This window comes from Lemur catta, chromosome 11 (genome assembly GCF_020740605.2).
Source record: "Lemur catta isolate mLemCat1 chromosome 11, mLemCat1.pri, whole genome shotgun sequence".
In the NCBI taxonomy this organism is placed as follows: domain Eukaryota; kingdom Metazoa; phylum Chordata; class Mammalia; order Primates; family Lemuridae; genus Lemur; species Lemur catta.
The window spans coordinates 80,413,642-80,433,387 of record NC_059138.1 but is presented as its reverse complement, the minus strand read 5'-3'; positions in this window follow the sequence as shown (position 1 = coordinate 80,433,387).

Here is a 19,746-nt window from a genome sequence, read left to right as displayed (position 1 = left end):
CTCTTCCCTCACTTCAAAACAGATAGCTTTGCAGTTCAGCTGTTCTCCTCTGCTGGGAACTCTGCTGCTCAGTGGAGGGAGAGAGAGGTACACTGCATTTCAGTTTGTGCATGTAGGTATCCACCATGGTCTTACTGGAAATTTGGGTTGTTTGGACCTCAGACCCCTGGAAGAGTTTTCAGGTGCCAGCAGTGGTGGACTAGGCTAGGTAGTTCCAAGTTCTGAGGCCCCTGAATGGCATGCTGGGGGGAGCAGACTTAAACTGAGCGGGCAAACTTGCCCTAAAGCCTTCTAGGTTCAGGGTCTGGCTGTGATAATGAGGGGTGGGATGCTCTCCTGCTCGGAAGAATGCTCAGGCAGGAGAAGGGCCCATGTGCGGTGAGCCTGCTGTAAGAGGGGTGGGCCCCTGTTGATGTCACTAGCAGAGGCAGGCAGCTGTGGGACACATAAGCCACTCACACCTCCCTCTCTCAGCAATGACGGCAGTCTCTGTCCTTTGGGGGCACAAAAGTGCCCAGATTCCCAGTTCCCACCCTGGCCCAGCTGCAGCAGAGGTGGTGGAGGCAGCTCAACCTGCTGTGTGCAGGGCTCCCAGACTGGCTGTGGGCTGCAGCTGAAATCCTCCAGCAGGGGAGGTGTGGTCGAGCCAGGGCCTTGGCTCCGGGAGGGGTAGGCTCCTTGCAGAAGAGACAGGACTGTCAGTCTCACCCTCCCTCAGGGGAGATGGTGGCTTTTGTCCTTGGGGCACACACAGGCACTTGCTTCAGCTTTTTTGAAGGAAAGTAGTGAGCCCCAAGCTCTGTGGAAGCCTGGGTGTGATAGGCACTCAGTGAGAGGTGGGGCAGCTGCTCCCAAGCGCACTGCTTAATCGTCCTCTGCCGAACCCTTGCCTGTCCCAAGTGGAAACAGCTAACTTAGGCTGAAATTTTAAATATGAAATTACAGGACATTTTTGAGACTTTTGAGACCATTTCAATAAGATTCACAATTTCACTAGAAGTGAAAAGTGCTGTTATTTAATTCTGGGAATTGTTAGTTTGAAATCTTCATCAATTTGGAAGATGAAAAGTCGTTTCTCATGTGCTCAATACGTATTTATTGAGTGTTCGCTTTGTGCCAATTACTACATTGAACAGTGTTACCCTAATTTGAAAATGTTTCGTTCCTTATTGAGATTGACCATCTTTTCATATGTGGCTAATTACATTTGTAATTATATATAACCCAGTGGCTAATTATATTTCTTTTTTATAAAGCTCACTCTGGCTGTGGGGAGAATGGATGGGGGTGGGGGGACTGAGGAGCCAGAATGGAGGACGAGAGATTCATCCAGGGACTGTTGTAGTGGTGCAGGTGTGAGAAGTGGAGACCATGAGATTTGGGTCAATTTGGGTGTATTGTGCAGGCAGAGCTAACAGGACTTGGTGGTGTGCACGTGGGCTGTGAGAGACAGGGGGAATCAAGGATGACTTGAGGTTTTCAGGCTGAGCAGCTGAGGAGGTGGTGGCCTCATCTTCTGAGCTGGGGAGGGCAGGGCACTGAGGTGTAGGGGCTTGGAGGAGGGCTGGGTGGCTGGTCCCATGCAGGTGGGAACTGACTCACAGTAGCAGAAGCCTGTTCTTCCCACAGCCTGAGACACTCTCTTTCATTTATGTTTTGTAATAATCTTTTCCCAGCTTCTCTGTTTTCTTATTTTTTAAAACAGAATCTTCTATCATAAGCATTTTTTATATTTAAATACTTAAAAATTATACTTTAAAAATATAATAGGGCATGACGAAGAAGTGTAAAAATTTGCTAATTTATTTCTATACTCTTATATGATATTTCCAAATCTTTATAAATGCATGTTGCAATGAACGTTTTTGTGTAGATGTGTCTGTTTATATATTGTTTGCTAAATTACCCCTTAGAATGCATTTCCAGGATTTCAGTTGCTGCATCAGAATATGTAAAGGGTTTGAGGGCATTTCGTGGATACTTTTGTCTTTGTCCATGATTCCTCATCTAACCCAGGACAAGTTCAATCCTCATTCCACTGCTCCAGCCTGCTCTCCCGTCTCCCTCTTCCACCCGGGCTCCTGGTCTCCCCTTAATGCTGCTTCTTAGAACCACACTTCCTCTCACTACCAGCCAACCCCTACCCTTCTAGAAGTCCACTAAAGAATTTTAAAAATATATTTTAAAAATTATTTTTAATTATTATGGGTACATAATAGGTGTATACAGTTATGGGGTACACGTGATGCTTTGATACAGGCGTACTATGTGTGGTGATCAAATCAGGGTAACAGGCAGCCCTCGCCTCAAGCATTTGTCATTTCCTTGTATTAGAAACACTCCAATTCCACTCTTTTTGTTATTTTAAAACATATGATAAATTATTGTTGACTATAGTCACCCCGTTGTGGTATCAAATACTAGATCTCATTCATTCTAACTGTATTTTTGTCCCCATGAGCCATGCCCACTTGGCACCCCACCCCACCACCTGCTAACCTTCCCAGCCTCTGCTCACCATCATTCTGCTCTATCTCCGTCTCTATCCCCACTCTTTTTTTTTAGCTTCCACACGTGAGCGAGAACATGGGAGACTTGTCTTTCTGTGGCTGGCCCACCAAGTAATTTTAACAAGTCTCCTGTATTTGTGATGGAGCTGCCATTGAGAACATTCAGAATTTTGGTGTAAAATACAGTTGGAAAAATAACAGAATAATAACAATATTTGGAAATATGTAATAGAGGAAAAGATGCGGGGGATCAGAGAGAACTAAGTATGAATTTTAGTTTTACCATTTACTAGCTAAAAATATAACAGATTCTTAAACCTGCAGGCAGGTGCTTTGAAAATTACCTTGGGCCATTTATACTCTGAGGAAGCCTCAAGTGTTCAATTGATATGAGTAGAAAAATCACTCCCTCGTAGGATCATTGTGAGGGATGCATGAAAAAGCACATGGAATAGACCCAGGCTCAGAGCTGGTTGCAGTATCATTCATTTCTTTTTATTTGCTTTCCTCCCATTATATTTTCCCTCCCTTGCATCTTCTTAGAAATTAGGGCTTAATATTAGAGCTCTTTGTAGCCTTAATTTAAAAAAAGGGCATGAACTCAGATACCATCTTAGTATGAAATTAGCTGTAGTTTGTTTCTCCTGAAATCTAGGAAGCACATTAGTCAGAAGGCTGAACACTAAAGCTCTTTCCTTTGAGCCACAGCAGAATACACGAGAAGTTCCCATGTATCACTCTGACAGTATTCTGTTTTCCTTACCAATATAACTCCATTATTGCAGGAAAGAAAATGCATGATGATACCCGGGCGACAGAGGAATCAGCGGAGAATGAAGCTGTTTAGAAAAGTGTGAGCGGCATACATTAAGACGCCAGGTTTTCAGTGCATTTGTCTTCTGTTTGTAAACACTACAGGATGGAACTTGCAAAGATGCTGGAGTGAGTTGGCTGGAGAACACAGCTAGTAGCTCCAAATGCCACTTCCACATCAGGATTACTAATGGGCATGGGGCCCAAGTTTCATCTTCTAACCACTGAGCTTTTTCAATTTGTGGAAGAAAACAATGAATCAAAACAATAATATAGTTTTAATTTCACCTCTGAAAAAAATGATGTCAGTCAAACCCTGTACCTCTATGCCAGGCTGACCTGTCCAAACATCGTGGCAAATAGGTTTCCAGTGGTCCTGTAGCTTGGGGGTGAGGAACCTACAGCCTTCTGGGTCCTTAAGTGTGACCTTTTGACCAAATCCAAATTTTACAGAACAAATCCTTTTATTTTTATTAATATATTTTGTTTGTCTTTTGTCTTTTTATTTTATTTAAAAAATGAATATATTTAAAACACCAAAGAATAAAATAATAAATAAGTTTCAACAAAATCATCCCCGCAGATTGACCAGTTAACATTCAGTATGGATTTGCCTTATCATTCTAAAGTGTGTTGTCTACAGCAGGGACAGGTGTTACCCAAAACAGAACAGACAGTTAAATTTTATGAAGAACAGAATCAGCAATGTGAATTATTGAAAGAAGATTTCTATAGGAATGCAGCATTTCTGTGTGATACCATGTCAAATCAAAAGGACTTGAATATTTCTTTGCAAGGTAAAACTAAGTCTATATATGATATGTGGCAAAAAATCCAAACATTTCAAAAAGAGCTATCTTTTTTCAAAACAATTTTTCCTCAAAAGGAAATTTCAGATGAATATTTTCCCCAGTTGGCAGAGGTCACTGATGAGCAGGATGATATATGCGAATCATTTGAAGAATACATAGCTGTTAAAGACTTATGCCTTGGAGAATACAATGAAAGGTTCACCGACTTTGAGAATCATGACATCACACTCAAATTAGCATTTCAGCCTCGCCTGGTTGATATCACCAAGGCACCTAAAGAACTACAGATGGAATTAATTGAGCTCTCAGTAGACAATTTAAAGTCATTTTTTGATGCCAAGAAAGATTCAATTGAAATGCGGAAAAATGCGGTGGAATACCCATGGCTTCGGCAACATGCCAGAAGAATGCTTTCTTGCTTTCCAACCACTTATTGCTGCGAATCTACATTCTCCTACCTAACCTAAATCAAGATGCCGTTGAGGTCAGAAGTGACTGGTCCCATCTAGAGGATCAACTGAAACTGCGGACTTCCATGCTACAACCAAATATTCAAATGCTTTCCGACAAAAAGCAGACATAACAAAGTCTTAAAAAGTTAGTTAACTTTAAAATTAACATATAGTTTTCATCTTTTGAAATTTTTAAGTACACAATAGTTAGATTTTTACAAAATAATGCATATTTTTAAGTGTATCTAATTTAAGTTTCTTAAATGTGGCCTTATTTGATGACAGATAAATTAATATGGCCTTCCAACATGAAAAGCTTCCCCACCCCTGCTCTAGCTCAGTGGGGTTAATTTTTGGGTACTGAATTCAAGTTCCGCCCACTTACACTTGGCTTATGCTGTGGACTTGGTCTTACAGTGTCAACCTACTTCTGCTGAATGATTTTGTGTTAAAACTTTGTCTTCCCAACTATGACTCTCGGATGGCCTAAGAACTCAAGCTCTGGCCTTCTCCTTCCTGACTGCTTCAAGTAGATGCAGACCTACTTTTGGCGGGACAATCAAATACCAATCTGAGCTCTGGTCATGCTGTCTTAGTCACTTGAATATTTGGATTTCAAAAAATAAAAGCAAGGCTGATTCCTTACCACCCTGACAAACATCTCACATGAAGGTGCCCTGTGATGCCCCAAAGCCTTGCTCCTTGTCTGCAGCCTGAGGCCACAGCCTCAAGCCTTCTTTTGAAGTTTGAAGACCCACCTGTAGGTAGGTAAGTAGGGTCATTGTTTGCTTAGCAGCCAGACCAAAATTTTGCATACGCCCTGTGATAGGCAGAAAAATGATCCTCCAAAAATGTCCCCTGTACCTGTGAATATATTATGTTACATGGCAAGCGGGAATTAAGGTTGCAGAAGGTATTAAGTTGCTAATCAGCTGACCTCAGGAAATTATTTTGCATTATCGAGGTAAGTCTACTGTAATTACAGTGGTCCTTTAAGGTGAAAGAGGAGGAAGAAGAGGAGGTCAGAGTGAGAGAAATTTCACAGGTGGCTTTGAAGATGAAGGAAGGGGCCACAAACCAAGGAATGGCAGAATATAGGCATTCTACATGTATGAGACTTCTAGAAGCTGGAAAAGGCAAGAAATGGAGCCTTCCCTAGAGCTTCCAGAAGGAATTCAGCCCTGCTGACACTTTGATTTTAGCAGAGTGAGACCCATTTCTGATTTCTGGCATCCAGAATGATAAGATAATAAATCTGTGTGGTTTTAAGCCACTAAGTTGGCGGTAATTTGGTATAGCAGCAACAGGAAATTAACATACCCCTCCCCCAAACAACAAAAAGCCCCTTTCTATTTCATGATAAATTTTTATAACCTCAAAACAATCCATCTTTGAGCATGTATGGTTAAAGTGCAACTGAAAATGCCTGGATTATTGGATATACATTTTTTTTTTCTAGCCCAAACACTGATATTTGGGAACCAGGGAGAATCAACTGCCCCTTCCCTTACTGGCATAGCTGGGGTCAGTAAGAGGAAGGCCCCTTTGATTTTGGGCTGAACACCTAGATAGGCCCACCAGCCCTTTGCCCTGGGGAATATCTGACGTTCACTCTGGCCATCTGGTGGAAGCAAAGGCTAACTCGGGTGCTGTGGGCTGTCCAGCTGCCCCAGTGCCTGAGCAGGCCTGCCCGTCTGCTGCCCCAGGTCTCTTTGGAGCCTGGACTAGCCCAGGTGGAGCTGCCTCCAGGCCGCTCTCAGCAGCCCCAGGGAGAGTGAAGGAGCACGGGCAGAGGAGATGTGTGTCCTCATTGAGCGTAGTTATGTTTCTCCCACCAGAGTCTCGCCACACCTGAACTTGGCCCTGACGTGTGCCTGGAGAAGTGCTAGCGGTGGGCGTGGCCCAGGGAAGCACAGGAGGAGCTGGCTTGGGACCCCCATCCTGCCATTCATCCAGCAACTACATTCCGTCCATAGCACCATGTGACAAGCGATATTCCAGAATCTTCACGGAAAATCCAGTTCATTTAGATACTAGATTTTGGATGTGGTGGCAATTTGGACTGAGTCTGAAAAAAGTTCCCTTTTACGATATTGCCTTATGGAAAAGAGGTTCATTACAAAAGTTCAGCGTGCATGGGGCTTTCCCCTAATGGCCCGGCCCCAGGAGCCCTCACTGTGTCTGTCAAGGCAGGGGCGTAGGGCCCTCTTCCGTTCCCATGCAGCCATCCCCATCACAGGCTTAGTCAGCCCCTCGGGGTGGCGGGGGTGGGGGTGGGTGGGGGGTGGCATAGGGGCTCTTTTCAGCCCCTTTTAAAACTGCAGTGTGGAGAACGGCCTTTCCTGCCATGGAAAACCCAGATCCATCCTTTCCTGCCTAATACTTTGGAAACTCCTCTGTAGGGAGCTTTAAAAATGTCTTTTTCGGGTCCCTCCCCATCCTAAAGAACTTGACTCAAAGTTGGGAACTTTTGTAACAAGTCTCTTTTCCACAAAGAGGCAGCATTAGCCTTTCCAAGGTTGTGAAGCATTAGCCTTTCATAGGACAAGAAAACGTGACCAAAATTGGTGTGACATGACAAAAATCCCTTTTCTTAACCTCTTGACCCAACGTAGAGCTACAGAAAAAATAAATGAACAAACCAAGACGCCAACTAGTTTCTCAAGGTCTCATCGGTTGCATCAAAGATGCGGAAGCTACAACTTTGTGCACATCCTTAGTCAAACCCTTAAGCTAAAAATTTAAATATGAAAGTGCTTGTTCCAAGTGTGTGGACATTTCAGACTTTTGAGACAAATTTCCTGACAAAATGCACAATCTGAGTGTTTAGAGAGCTATCTCTGTGAGCCCTTTGCCAATACTGTGAATTTATATTTAAAAATTTTGCCAATTGATAGATGAAAAATTGTTTTTCATATGTACAATAAATATTCATTGAATAGTCACTTTGTGCCAAGCACTACATTGAAAATGTTATTTTAATTTCAAAATGTTCTTTCTTTTGTGGAAGCTGTGGAGGAAAAAAATAAAAATGAAAGAAGTAATTTCAAGTTGTTTAGTTTCTTGTTGGGATTGAACATCTTTTCAGAAACTCAGCATTACACATACATATATATTTTCTATTTGTAAAGCTTACTCTGGCTGTGGTGAGACAAATGGTTAGTCAGAGAGGCCTGGGGGGTCAGAATGGAGATGGGGAGACACACCCTGAGGCCATCGCAGTGGCAGCCAGGGGTGGGTGGGCTGAGTGTGAGGAGTGGGGACAGGAAGAAGGGTCGGACGTGGGCTGTATTGCGGGGCCAGAGCTGATAGCGTTTGCTGACGGATTGCACGTGGGCTAGGAGGGAAAGAGGGGACTCAAGGCTGATTTGGAGATTTTCAGGCTGAGCAGCTGTGTGGGTGGTGGTGTCATTTCCTTTCCTTCCTTAGGTGGGGAAGACGGGACGCAGCAGGTTGGGGTGGAGAATGGCGGGTCAAGATTTCCTTTAAGTGCAGGGGGCTTATTAGACATGAGGAGATGCTGAGTCAGCAGTTGGATTTACAGGACCGGAAATCTGGAAGGATAAGGTTGGACATATAGATTTAGGAGCCAGGATATAGAAAGTATCTAAATCAGTGAGCAGGGATGAGATAGCTCAGGGAGAGAGAACAGATAGACAAATGAAGACTGAGGACTAAGACTTGGGATATGTAACATTTAAGGTTCTGAGAGAGGAGGAGGGTCCAGTAGAGGAGAGAAAAATGAATGACTAGTGAGACAGGAGATCTAGTGAGTTTGATGCCAAAGAACCCTAAAGAAGAAATATTTCAAGAAGCGTCAATTGTGTGGATTGATGATTAGGTATCAAGTGAAGTGTGGCCAAGGAATTAGCTTAGCTTCGGCCATATGTTTGATAAGAGCTGCTTTCTTGGTGCAATGGAGACAGAATCATGATTAGCGTGGTTAAAGAGTGTGTTATCCCATTTATATTGCCATAAAGGAATGCCTGAGGCTGGATAATTTATAAAGAGAAGAGGTTTACTTGGCTCACGGTTCTGCAGACTGTATAAGAAGCATCGTGCCAACATCTGCTTCTGGCGAGGGCTTCAGGGACCTTCCAATCAAGGCAGAAGGTGCAGGGGAGCAGCTGTGTCACACGAGGAAAGAAGGAACAGAGAGGGAGGAGGCAGTGCCAGGCCCTTTTAAACAACCAGCTCTTTGTGAGCTAATAAAGCTGAGAACTCACACGCTTATTATCATGGGAGAGCACCAAGCTGTTGGATCCACCCCCATGACCCAAACACCAGGTTCCACCTCCAACACTGGGGATTTCAACACGAGATTTGGAAGGGACAAACACACAAACCATATCAAAGAGGAAGTGGAGTTGGTGGCAAATCTCTTGAGGAATTTTGCTTTGAAGAGAACAGGTAAAGGGAATAAAATATATATCTGATCTTGGAATTATGAAAGATTTAAAAATCACATGTTTGGAGGCTAATGGGAATGTTCTTCCCTCCGGGGAAAATGGATGATGCTGGAAAGAAAGGGAAAGACTGTAGGACCCTTAATGAGCAGTCAAGAGAGAATGAGGTCCAGACCACAAGAGGAAAGAGTGTCTTTTGTATGTTTGGGATCTCTCTTAGAACAATGCAAACAGAATATGGGGTATGAATGGAGACCAGTTCATAGATGTGGTGGCAGTGAGATGTGGCAGTCCGTCTTGTATTTACATATGATGACTGCAACACCCCAGGTACCTCAAGGCATGGAGATAAACCTGCTCCTCAATGTCTCTCTTAAGCTATTTCTCCTTCAAAAACCTCAGACTGTGAAGAATAAATCCCCTTTCCCTCTCCACTGAAACCTTCTACTCAACACCCTCCAGTTCCTCACATTGTCCTTTTTCAATTGGTGAATTCAGCACTTGGGTCACTGGTTTTGTCTACATGGTTACTCACGTAGGACTTTGGACAACTCATGATCCCCCTAAGCAATCCATCCAATAATTCATCTAATTTCCTCAACCCCAGTGCCCTTGCTGCACCTCACCTTGTCACCATCCCAGGGGCATGATGGAGGCCAATAAGTGCATCTTTGAAGGAGGCAGCAGGTAAAGCATGTCCTTCAGTGCCAGCTAAGTCTCAGTTAGAACAAAAAAAGGAAGAGAACTTTGGTGCAGATTACAGGGGATTTTGCTAATAAGAGAAGGTAAATTTGGGAGGATGAAGAGGGTAGGTGATTAGGTCCAACTGGGGGCTCCACGAGCAGTATGGGCGTGAGCATCCATCTGATCAAGCTAAGAACTAAAAGAAATGGAACATGAGGCATAATGGGATTGCTCCTGGAAGTCTCTGTGAGGGAGGAGGGTAATCAGATAAGCTTTAGATTGTTTAGCTGTCTAGCACGTGACAAGGTATGGGCCCTCTTCAGTAGCAGTTGGAGAGGCGGCTCCCAGAGCGATGGTGGCCTCAAGGAAGGACCAGAGTGGCTGGTCTTTCCTCCAGATGGAAGTGACATGGTAGCTGGGAGTGTGCCCTCAGGCAAAGTCCCTGGGGGTGGTCAGAGGTATTGTGTTGTGGCAGCTAAACATCTAGTCCAGGTAGCTGATGTCTCTTTTGATGGCGGCGAATGACTCATTAAAGCAGCTCAAGGTGTTGCTCTTTTATGTGCTATATTTTTTCCAGATTGTTTTTTGATTTCTTTGTAACTGAACCTTATGTAGCAAACATTTTTCTATATTTGTACATCATTCACAATTGTATTTTTATGTTGTATAATATTGCATGGTATCAGAGCATAAAAACGTGCTGTTTTATTTCCTTATTGTTGGATTTGCGTGCTATTTCTAAATCTTTGCAACTGTGTGTTGCAATGAACATTTCTACGTATATATGTATATTTCACTTACTGAATTATTACTTAGTATATATTTCCAGGATTAGGATTATTGGTTTGTAATATATGCAAGGTTTGAGCCATTTCTATAGTCCTTTGGTTTTAGTTCTTAATACATCACATAACGCAGGCACAAGTTTAATTCTCCTGAAAGGAGAACTGCAGGCTGCTTTTCTTTCCTTTGTGCATCTCCCAATACAGTTCCTCGTTTCCTTCCACCCACCAACACTACTTTTTAGCATGTATTTCCCCTCACCAACAGCTGTCACTCTTTCCCTCTGGAATTCCACCAATTCATTCAACAGATCTCTTGAATTTGCATGGAAGTTGCCATAAAGGTAGTCATAAGAATTTGCTATGGAATCTGGCTGGAACAGTATAGTAATATTTCAAGGTATCATGTTATAGAGGAAAAGATTTGAGAGCTGGAGAAACCTAAAATCAGAATTTTAGCTTTAGCATTTACTAGCTAAAAATGCTTAAAAATATATGCAAACATAGATGTGATATAAAAATTACCTTAAGCAAGTCCTTTATACTCTCTGAGCTTAATGTGTTGAACTCTAAAATGACTCTAATGAGAATGCTTTCGTAGAGTTGATGTGTGAGATAAAGGCAAACGTGAAAATACCTTCTGGCACACGTCTGGTGTGTGATAATTATTATTCTTGTTTATCATTTTTTCTGTGTTCCCTGGTTTTTGATCATTTTGGGATCAAATGATTCAATCTAGCTCTTGGTGCTATCATTGCCCCTCAGCCAGAACTCCCAGGGAACACATCTGGAGGGGACAAATTTGCCTGTGTTACTTGCCACAGCAAAGGAGATCACACAACATGGGCAAACCAGGGAGCATCTGAGGATTTGAGCCTGTTAGGTGATTTTGAGGAGTGTTTGCAGAAGCAGGGTACTCTTCTGGGTTGGGTACTGTTAGAAAGTAAGATTAAATCTATGCATGGATAACTTAATTTTTATCTAGGAAGTGGGAGAAATGCAGTGCAACTGAACATATAATTGGCAGAAAGGCAGTGGCCACTTGTGTTAGCTGAGAGAGGAAGATATTTGATTATTTTCCAGTGTACTTGTTTCTGTCTGTACTCAGACATAATTTCAGAGGGATTTCACTTTTATTTCACTTTATCATGGTCCTAGACTGACCTCACCTGACGTTGGTGTTCTAGGAAGTTGTTTATCTTCAGTAGAACATCATGGTCTTGCTGTTAGCGTAGGGATTTTTTTTCTTCCAATTCTCACTTTTGGTCAAGGGCTGATGAACTCAGGCCATCGGACATTAGTCCAGGATATTGAGATGTTCACTGTTACTGAGATTCTGCCTGTCAGGACGTTGTTCAGAGAACATTATTTGTACTTGGACAAGTTAGTACATCTTATTCCTCTTGCTGTCGATGTGTTGTTGAGTGATCCTGTGTGACAATGGTTATACATTTTAGACTCTAGAGGATGTGTCAGTCAAGTGGGATATATGGCAATTATGAAAGACAAATGGTTATTCACTAGTCTTTGTAACAAGCTGCAAAGTCAGGGCGCCAGGAGACTAAACCCAGTCTGTGATCCAAAGTCCAGGCAGGTCTGCTCTAGAGATCCAGGTGGTGCTCCTTTCTTTCCGTCTGATCACAGACTGTCCCATCTCTCCTATTGTACTTTTGTTGGGTACAGAAATATTGACTACAGCATTAATTCTCCTTTAAGTGGTAAACTCAGCTAGTTTAGTTTATTTGGGGCCTTCAGAGTAGAGGTAGTGTGTACATAAGAGTAATGCTGTAAGGGGTGCAGATTCTATTGAATGACAGTCATTTTTTACAAAAAACTCCCCAAAACCAACTCTATATCTAATTTTACCAATTTTATGTATTATTCATGTAACAATTTGCAGTGGAAGATTAATATCCTTTCATGGCTATATTTAGATATATATAGATATATAAATATAAAAATAAATGATACATATAAATATTTAAACTGTAACTTTAAAATATAATTAATCTATTGATATATTCTAAAATAATATATATTATATTAGGTTTATCATTTAATACAATATAATGATTTTAATAAGCAAATAATATCAATTATCTTATACCATATTTTTTTCTGTAATTATTACACCTATTCTAGCCAACCATGTATATTATTATATTTAGTCAAAATAACATGCTTCTCTCCAATGCAAGAGAAAACTAGAGAACTGTCTAGTTCTTTTTAAATTTTAACAAATTTGAGGTAGCAAAATAAATGTATGTAATCATAAAAGTCATTTGCATACCCTGTCAATTTATAGTGATCTTAAGAAATAAGGGTAAATTACGATTGTATTAAGTGGCTAGTAGTTTGATTCTTATTCTTACTTAAGAATTGTCTAGGTATCCAAAGGTAATTTATTAATTCAATTTAATATTTGTCTAACACCTTAAATTTGCTAAAGGTTATGGTTTTAATGTATTAGTACTTATGTTTTGTTTGTAATATTAAAAGAAGTCTTATAAGATTAAATGCTTTAAAATAGCATCTGTTGTTACAATTCCATTTAATTTTCATACAGTGACTTTCTTGATGAAAGGTTCCCATTAATATTTCCTTTTTACATATAATGCTTTTGTAAAATACTTAGTATTGTTAGGCACCATTCTGAAAACTTTGCAGCTTGATCAACTTTATTCTGATACTATATTTTATAAATTGTGGCAATTTGGTTTGACAAAAATTACCCTTTGCGATTTCATTTTATGGACAAGTTTTGTTACATAGATTAAGAGTGTAAGTGATCTGGTTTTAGACATATTAAAAAGATGTTTTTAGGTAAAGATTCATATAAGTACCTATCTATGTTTTAAGCTAAAATACATTTATGTAGGTAAAAAACAATTTTTACATTTGCCTTTTAATTGCATTTGGGCAGACAAAGACAATACTGCATTTGTCAGCAAAGCTCCTATTGTTGGCACTTGTAAGCATATTGTTGTTGATGTTATAATGGACTGGTAATTCAAATTAAAACACAGCTTTTATACTCTCTAAAGGGCAAAATAAAAAGTAATTATATATATAATCATTTTGTAAATGATATACTTATAATTTATAAAACTCTTAAAGTTATGGTTCCATTTAGCAAAAATAAAGTCTCTTAAGCAGCAGCAGTTGCATAAACAAATAAAGAGGAACAATTACAATAAGTGTTTCTAAGCAAGACTAAAGAAAGCTTCAAGTCTCTTGGTATTGTTTGGAAGTCCACTCATTGGTTTGTTTGAAGATTGAATTAATCTTGTGGACATTCATTTCTGTTTTTAGGCTGTGAAGTTGGGGGGAAATCTTGGTGGTGGTGGCAGTGGTGGGATCCATGTACGGCATCTGGAAGAGGGAGAGAAGGAGGAGGAAGAGAGGAGGGAGAAGGAGCAGGGGAGGGAGGAAGAAAAGGAGAACTTTTAATATCACGTGAAGAGCCCTCAGATGCCCTGTGCGTTGCTCCCTGGATGAAAGGAGAAGGTGGGTGCAATACCCGGCAGCTTAGGCAAGAGCTGAGCAGAGGGGAGAGAAGGGCTCTGCTTTCAGATGAGGGACCAGCCTTGCACTATGTGCTCTGTTTGGAAAAGCTACTTGCGGTGGGATGACTCATAATTCATCTTCTAGTGACTGGACTTTTTCCATAACTTCAGCTGTCGCCTCCTCTTGTTGTGGGTCTAAACTTCTCGTCCTGCGGCTCCTCCTGAGGAACTAAGTAGATCCTCTTCAGCTCTTACGGTTTTTCCTGCAGGTTCTGGGTTCCTGCTGACTATCCAAAAGGCCAGTTCTCTTTAAGGAGGATTCCAGCTGATATTGTCAGTGGTTTTGCATTTCTTTTGAATCAGTAGGACATTTCTTTTTGTCAGCTGTGTCTCTCTTTAACATAAAGTTGGCTTTCAGCTGATTAACATTTCTGGAAAAATAAAAAGATCTATGAAAAACAGACCCAGGAAGTCAAGGTCAGGCCTCAGGTTGCGTGGGATCATGGCAGCCTCCCTGCTCACCTTCCCAAGGACCACCTCCCACCTGTAAGGGGAGCTGTGCAGGGGGTGTCCTGAGCACCCTCCCACAACCCTGGTTCCACCGGGCCACATGCCACACACACCACAGAGCTGCCCCCAGGCTTCCCCACACCAGCGCCTGAGGGGAACATTGGGACAGAGGGTGAAGGCAGGACAGGAATTTCTAAAGACACAACACACACACACACACACACACACACACACACACACACACACACACACGGAGGAAGCATGACAGAATGTCAAAACGTTATTGATTTTGGATAGAAGGGATCCATACATGGGTATTCCCCATATTCTTTTTACTTTGGGTAATGTTTGAAATTTTTTAGTAGTAAAACACGACTTGGGAATTCTTTATGGAACCCATCCTGCCCTCTTCCAGGGCCTCGCTGTTCTGCGCTAAGGTGGCAGGTGCTGGCGCGGGCTCCACGTGGAGTCCTGGGGTGCCCTGTGGGGTGTGGGGGGTGTCCCTGGGGCCACCCCCGGGGGGCGGTGAGCTCCCAGCGCGCCCTCTGCACAGCTCCCCCGGCGGCTGTCCTTGGGAGGGCGCGCGGGGAGGTGACCGGTACCTAACGACCAGGCTCTGACTCCCTCCGTCTCTGGGAGTTCGTGACGCGTGCGGTCATGGTCAGATATTTCACAGATCTCTCACTTTTATTCAGAAATCATTCAGGAATTTTTATCAGCTACCAGTTAGCTTTAACTGGAAAACTGTTGGCACAGAACTTGCTCACGGATTTAGGAAAAAATGTAAATCCAATGGCCACCTCAGTCCGATAAAAAGGAATGTGGGAAGCTGGAGTCTCCTAGGGAGCACCCCCTCCAGAGTGGGCCACCAGGCGCCGCATGCAGGGCGGCCACGCTGCGCGTCAGGGGGGGGGGGCCCGCCCCTGGCCGTCTCTCCAAGGGGAAGGAACAGGCACGATGCCCGCCTGGGGCTGTCCCTTCACCTCTGTCCCTCAGGGCTGTCCCAACGTGGGGCTGTAGAGTTGCAGGCCACTCTCAGGTGGTGCCTAGATAGATATCCGGCAGAGGCCCATCAAACAATCCTGCATTTCTTCCGAGTCAATCAGCTGGTCATAGGGAACTCCCTGTGCGGCTATACGTGTGTCTAGAGGAGAAGGCCGTGTAGCAGGAGCATCTGGGCTGCTCCTCATGCCAGGACCTGCCGGAGCTCCAGCTCACACATACCACCTCCTTCTGGTGATGGAGCGCAGCTTCATGGCTCGGTGGGTCAGAAAGCACCTAGTACCTGATATGCAGCGCAGGCCACATGGTGACTTGGTGGCCTGTGGTCAACTGTTGTCTTTGCTAAGACCCAGTGGAAATCTAGAAGCTCTTTCTCCAAAGGACAGTAGTCATCGGCAGAGTATACACAGGCTTGCCCCCAAATCCTTAGAGCCTGCACGGTGAGTTCACTATAGAGGTGTGCCAGACACTCCACACAGAATCCCTACTGACCACGGGCACTGGAAGCACCATCAATTCTTCTGGGTTCTATGTCCCAAATGAGCAGCCTGCCCGTCAGCCTGGACCTGTTGCAGAGCTTCCTCTTGTGTGGATCTTCCTCAAAACTGGAGTTTTTTTGGATCACTGGGTAAAAGGGTTGGAGGAACATGCTCACATGTGATATATACTGCCTGCAAACCCCAAAAAGGTTCACGAGGGATTGTGCCTCTTTCTGAGTGGCAGGAGAGGCCAGATAGAACAACATGCCATTCAACTTGGAAGGGATACGTTGGCATGCCCAGACCCTTCAATGTTTCACCAAGGTAGAAAGCCCCTGATTTTTTGTGGCATGCAGGTATCTTACCAATGTGGCCAGAGTGGTCATTTTTTCCTGCTCGCCAGAGCCAGTCAACATAATATCATCAATGCATTTGGCCAGAATAATGTTCTATAGCATGGAAAATGTGACCAAAATCCTCATAGAACTAGGTCTGGAGAGTGGATATACCCCCGAAATAGGAAAGTGAAGGAAAATTCTTGATCTTCTCAGCTGAAAGCAAACTACTTTTGATGGTCTTTATTAACAGTAGAGAAAGGGAAAAAAGCATTTGCTAAACCAATAGCAGCATGTCAGGTACTAAGGGATGTATTGATTTATTCCAGCAATGAAACTAAATTTGGAATAGTAGCTGCAATTGGAGTCACCTCCTGATTAATAAATTTGGGATAATTCACTGTCATTCTGTTTATTGCCCCAGACAAATCAGTCAGCAGAATGGGGATGTGGTGGGAATCACCACCTCTGCATCTTTCAAGGGCATTGTGGCAGCACTAATCTCTGAAATCCCTCCAGGAATGACATGTTGTTTTTGATTTACTATTTTTAAGGGTAGAAGCAGTTCTAGTGGCTTTTACCTGGATTTTCCTATTAGAAGAGCTTTAGGATAAAAATAAAAATGGCTGCTGCTTAATTCTCGCTCTCTGAATCTCATGCAAAAATGTTTCCTGAGATGCACCTGAACCAGAAGGGAATTCTGGGGTGCATGGCTCAGCCTAGCCAAGTTGCTGGATAAAGCTATTTTTAAAAATTTCAAAGTAGACTTGGACATCTTCATACTTCAGCATGCTTTTGCAAATCATGACATCCTACTGTTTAACTGTATGCCTTGTGGTACCTTGTTACCCCATTTTACAGATGAGGAAACATAAGCACAGAGAGGTCAGGGAACTTGTCCAAGTTACACAGCAAGTGGGGGAGCTGCAGTTTATATCCAGCTCTGTCCAGCTCCAAAGCCCGTGCTCTTTCTACTACATTCATTCTTGCCAAGCTGTCAGATGTGCACAGCTGATGGTATTTAAAAGGATTTCATATGTTAAACGATGTTAAATCATATAATGAGAAAATTATTCTCTTTTAAATTATTTTTATTATCATGTCCATGAAAAAGTCTCAGGTTAGTATCAGTATGTTTCTAACACCTCTCACCTCTCTAACACTTTTTAAATCTCACTTTAAAAAAAAGAAAGATCAGGCCTTGGGCTTAGAGCCTTGCAGGTAAAATGTATATGTGTGTTTGCATACACATGCATGCACACACACATTTATTTAATTTTGTGGTAAGGCAATTCACAATTGCAAAGATGTGGAAACAACCCAAGTGCCCATCAATACATGAGTGGATTAATAAAATGTGGTATGTGTATACCATGGAGTACTACTCAGCCACAAAAAACAATGGTGATCTAGCACCTCTTGTATTGTCCTGGGTGGAGCTGCAGCCCATTCTACTAAGTGAAGTATCACAAGAATGGAAAAACAAGCACCACATGTACTCACTATCAAAGTGGTATTAATTGATCAACACTTATGTGTACATATGGAAGTAACATTCATCGTTTGTTGGGCAGGAGGGAGGGAGGAGGAGGGGATGGGTATATTTACATGCACTGTCTGGGGGATGGGCATGCTTGTAGTGCTGACTCGGGTGGGGCAGGGCGATATATGTAACCTAAACATTTGTACCCCCATAGAATTTTGAAATAAAAAAATATAAAAAAATAATTTTGTGGTAAGGGATTTTCAATTCCTTTTAAAGTAAATTTACTTAAGTAGAAAAGAAGAGAGTAATGTTCTAAAGAAAAAATAGCCAGTTCATTAATTGTATGATAGTATAGGCAAAAATTGTAGCCAAAGTTGTGAATTCTGTATGTGAATTATTAATACTTTCAGAAAGTTTTTCTCAACCATGTGTCTTTTCACTAGGCACTTTCCTTGAGAAAGAAAACATATTTTATCCGTAGCTTTAGTGTATGAGGGCCACTAAAATATTAATTTTCTGAGCATTCTTAAATATAACTGAATCAGCTTCAATTTGCCTAGATAGATAGACATTTTAGTGGCTTATAGCAAAATGTAATAAACTGAATAACTGTAGGCTTTAATGTGATCTCACACAATCCTATTATGTTCCAATTACTTTTTTGACCTTTTTAGGATCGTTCTTGCTTTAAAAACACACAATCTGCAGTTCTGAATGTCTTCTTCCTGTGCTATGCCAAGGAAATCAATAGATCAGACAGAATTAGTATCTTGCTGTGTCTTCATTTGTAATATACACTGTCCCAGGAAAGGCATAATGCATTCCTCCCAGGCATAATACATGTTTATTGAACATTGTTTGTGAAAAGCTCCCTAGTTTTCATTCCTATGAATTTCAGGGCTGCAATAACATCTTTTATTTCCCTTAAATTATTAATAATAAACAAATCCAGGGATCAATCCTACTGCGTCATACATACATCAGATAAGGTGAGAGAGTGGCTGAGTTCAACATAGATTTTATGCTAGAAAGAAACTTTTTTTTGAAATTAAGTTTATAATGTGTTTAAAGGTAATAACAGTGTCAATGATACAGCCTATATAGAACTATCCAGAATTAAATTGTCTGCATACAGAACAATCAACATGGGGTCCAGTTGTCCCCAGTCACTTCCACATAAGTGATGAGTTTGCCAAATGATTATGATGTTATAGTAAGAAGTTAATGTACTCGTCCAGAATCAAACTACCCTTTATTGAACATCTATTATATATCAGACTCAAAGCCATATTTGGGATAAACAAAGTTGTGTAAGACCTGCTGACTGTCCCCTGGAGACTTTTGGTTTAGTAAAGGTAAACTTTAGAAAGGTAAGCTAGATAAATCATGGTACAATGAGATGAGGACAGAAACAGAGGAGAGTGCCAGGTATGGCAGTGGCCCAAGGCTGTGATGGGCTCTACTTGGAAGAGTCAGGGAGGAGGGGGATGAGCGGGCTGTCAAACGCTGAGTGGGAGTTATTTAGAGAAGCTCTAAACAAAGGTGAAGGAAAGTCATCTCAAAGTGGAAACTGATTCCAAGGAGGAGGATTCATTCTAAAGTGTACTGAAGTATGTTCTAAAATTGTTACTATTCTGGAAAAATCATGTTGTTTGAGGTTCATTAGGGCTGCACTCATCTGCAACTCATAGAAAGCCCAGGGAACAGTGCTTTCAACAGGTAGGAAGTGAGAGTGAGGCCAGCGGGGCCTGGGAGGCTAGTGCAGTGATGCGTCTGTAAATCAGGCTCCTTTCTTGTTTTCCTCTACCCACGTTACAGCCTAGCCTTGGTCTTCATGTTTGTGCCTCATGGTCAAAGATTGCTGCTGCAGCTTCAGGCTCATGGCCACATCCTAAGCAGGAAGATGGAAGAAGGAATGCAAGGGTGAAGGGATGTTATGGCCAAGTCTGTTCTTTTTAAAATGCTTCTC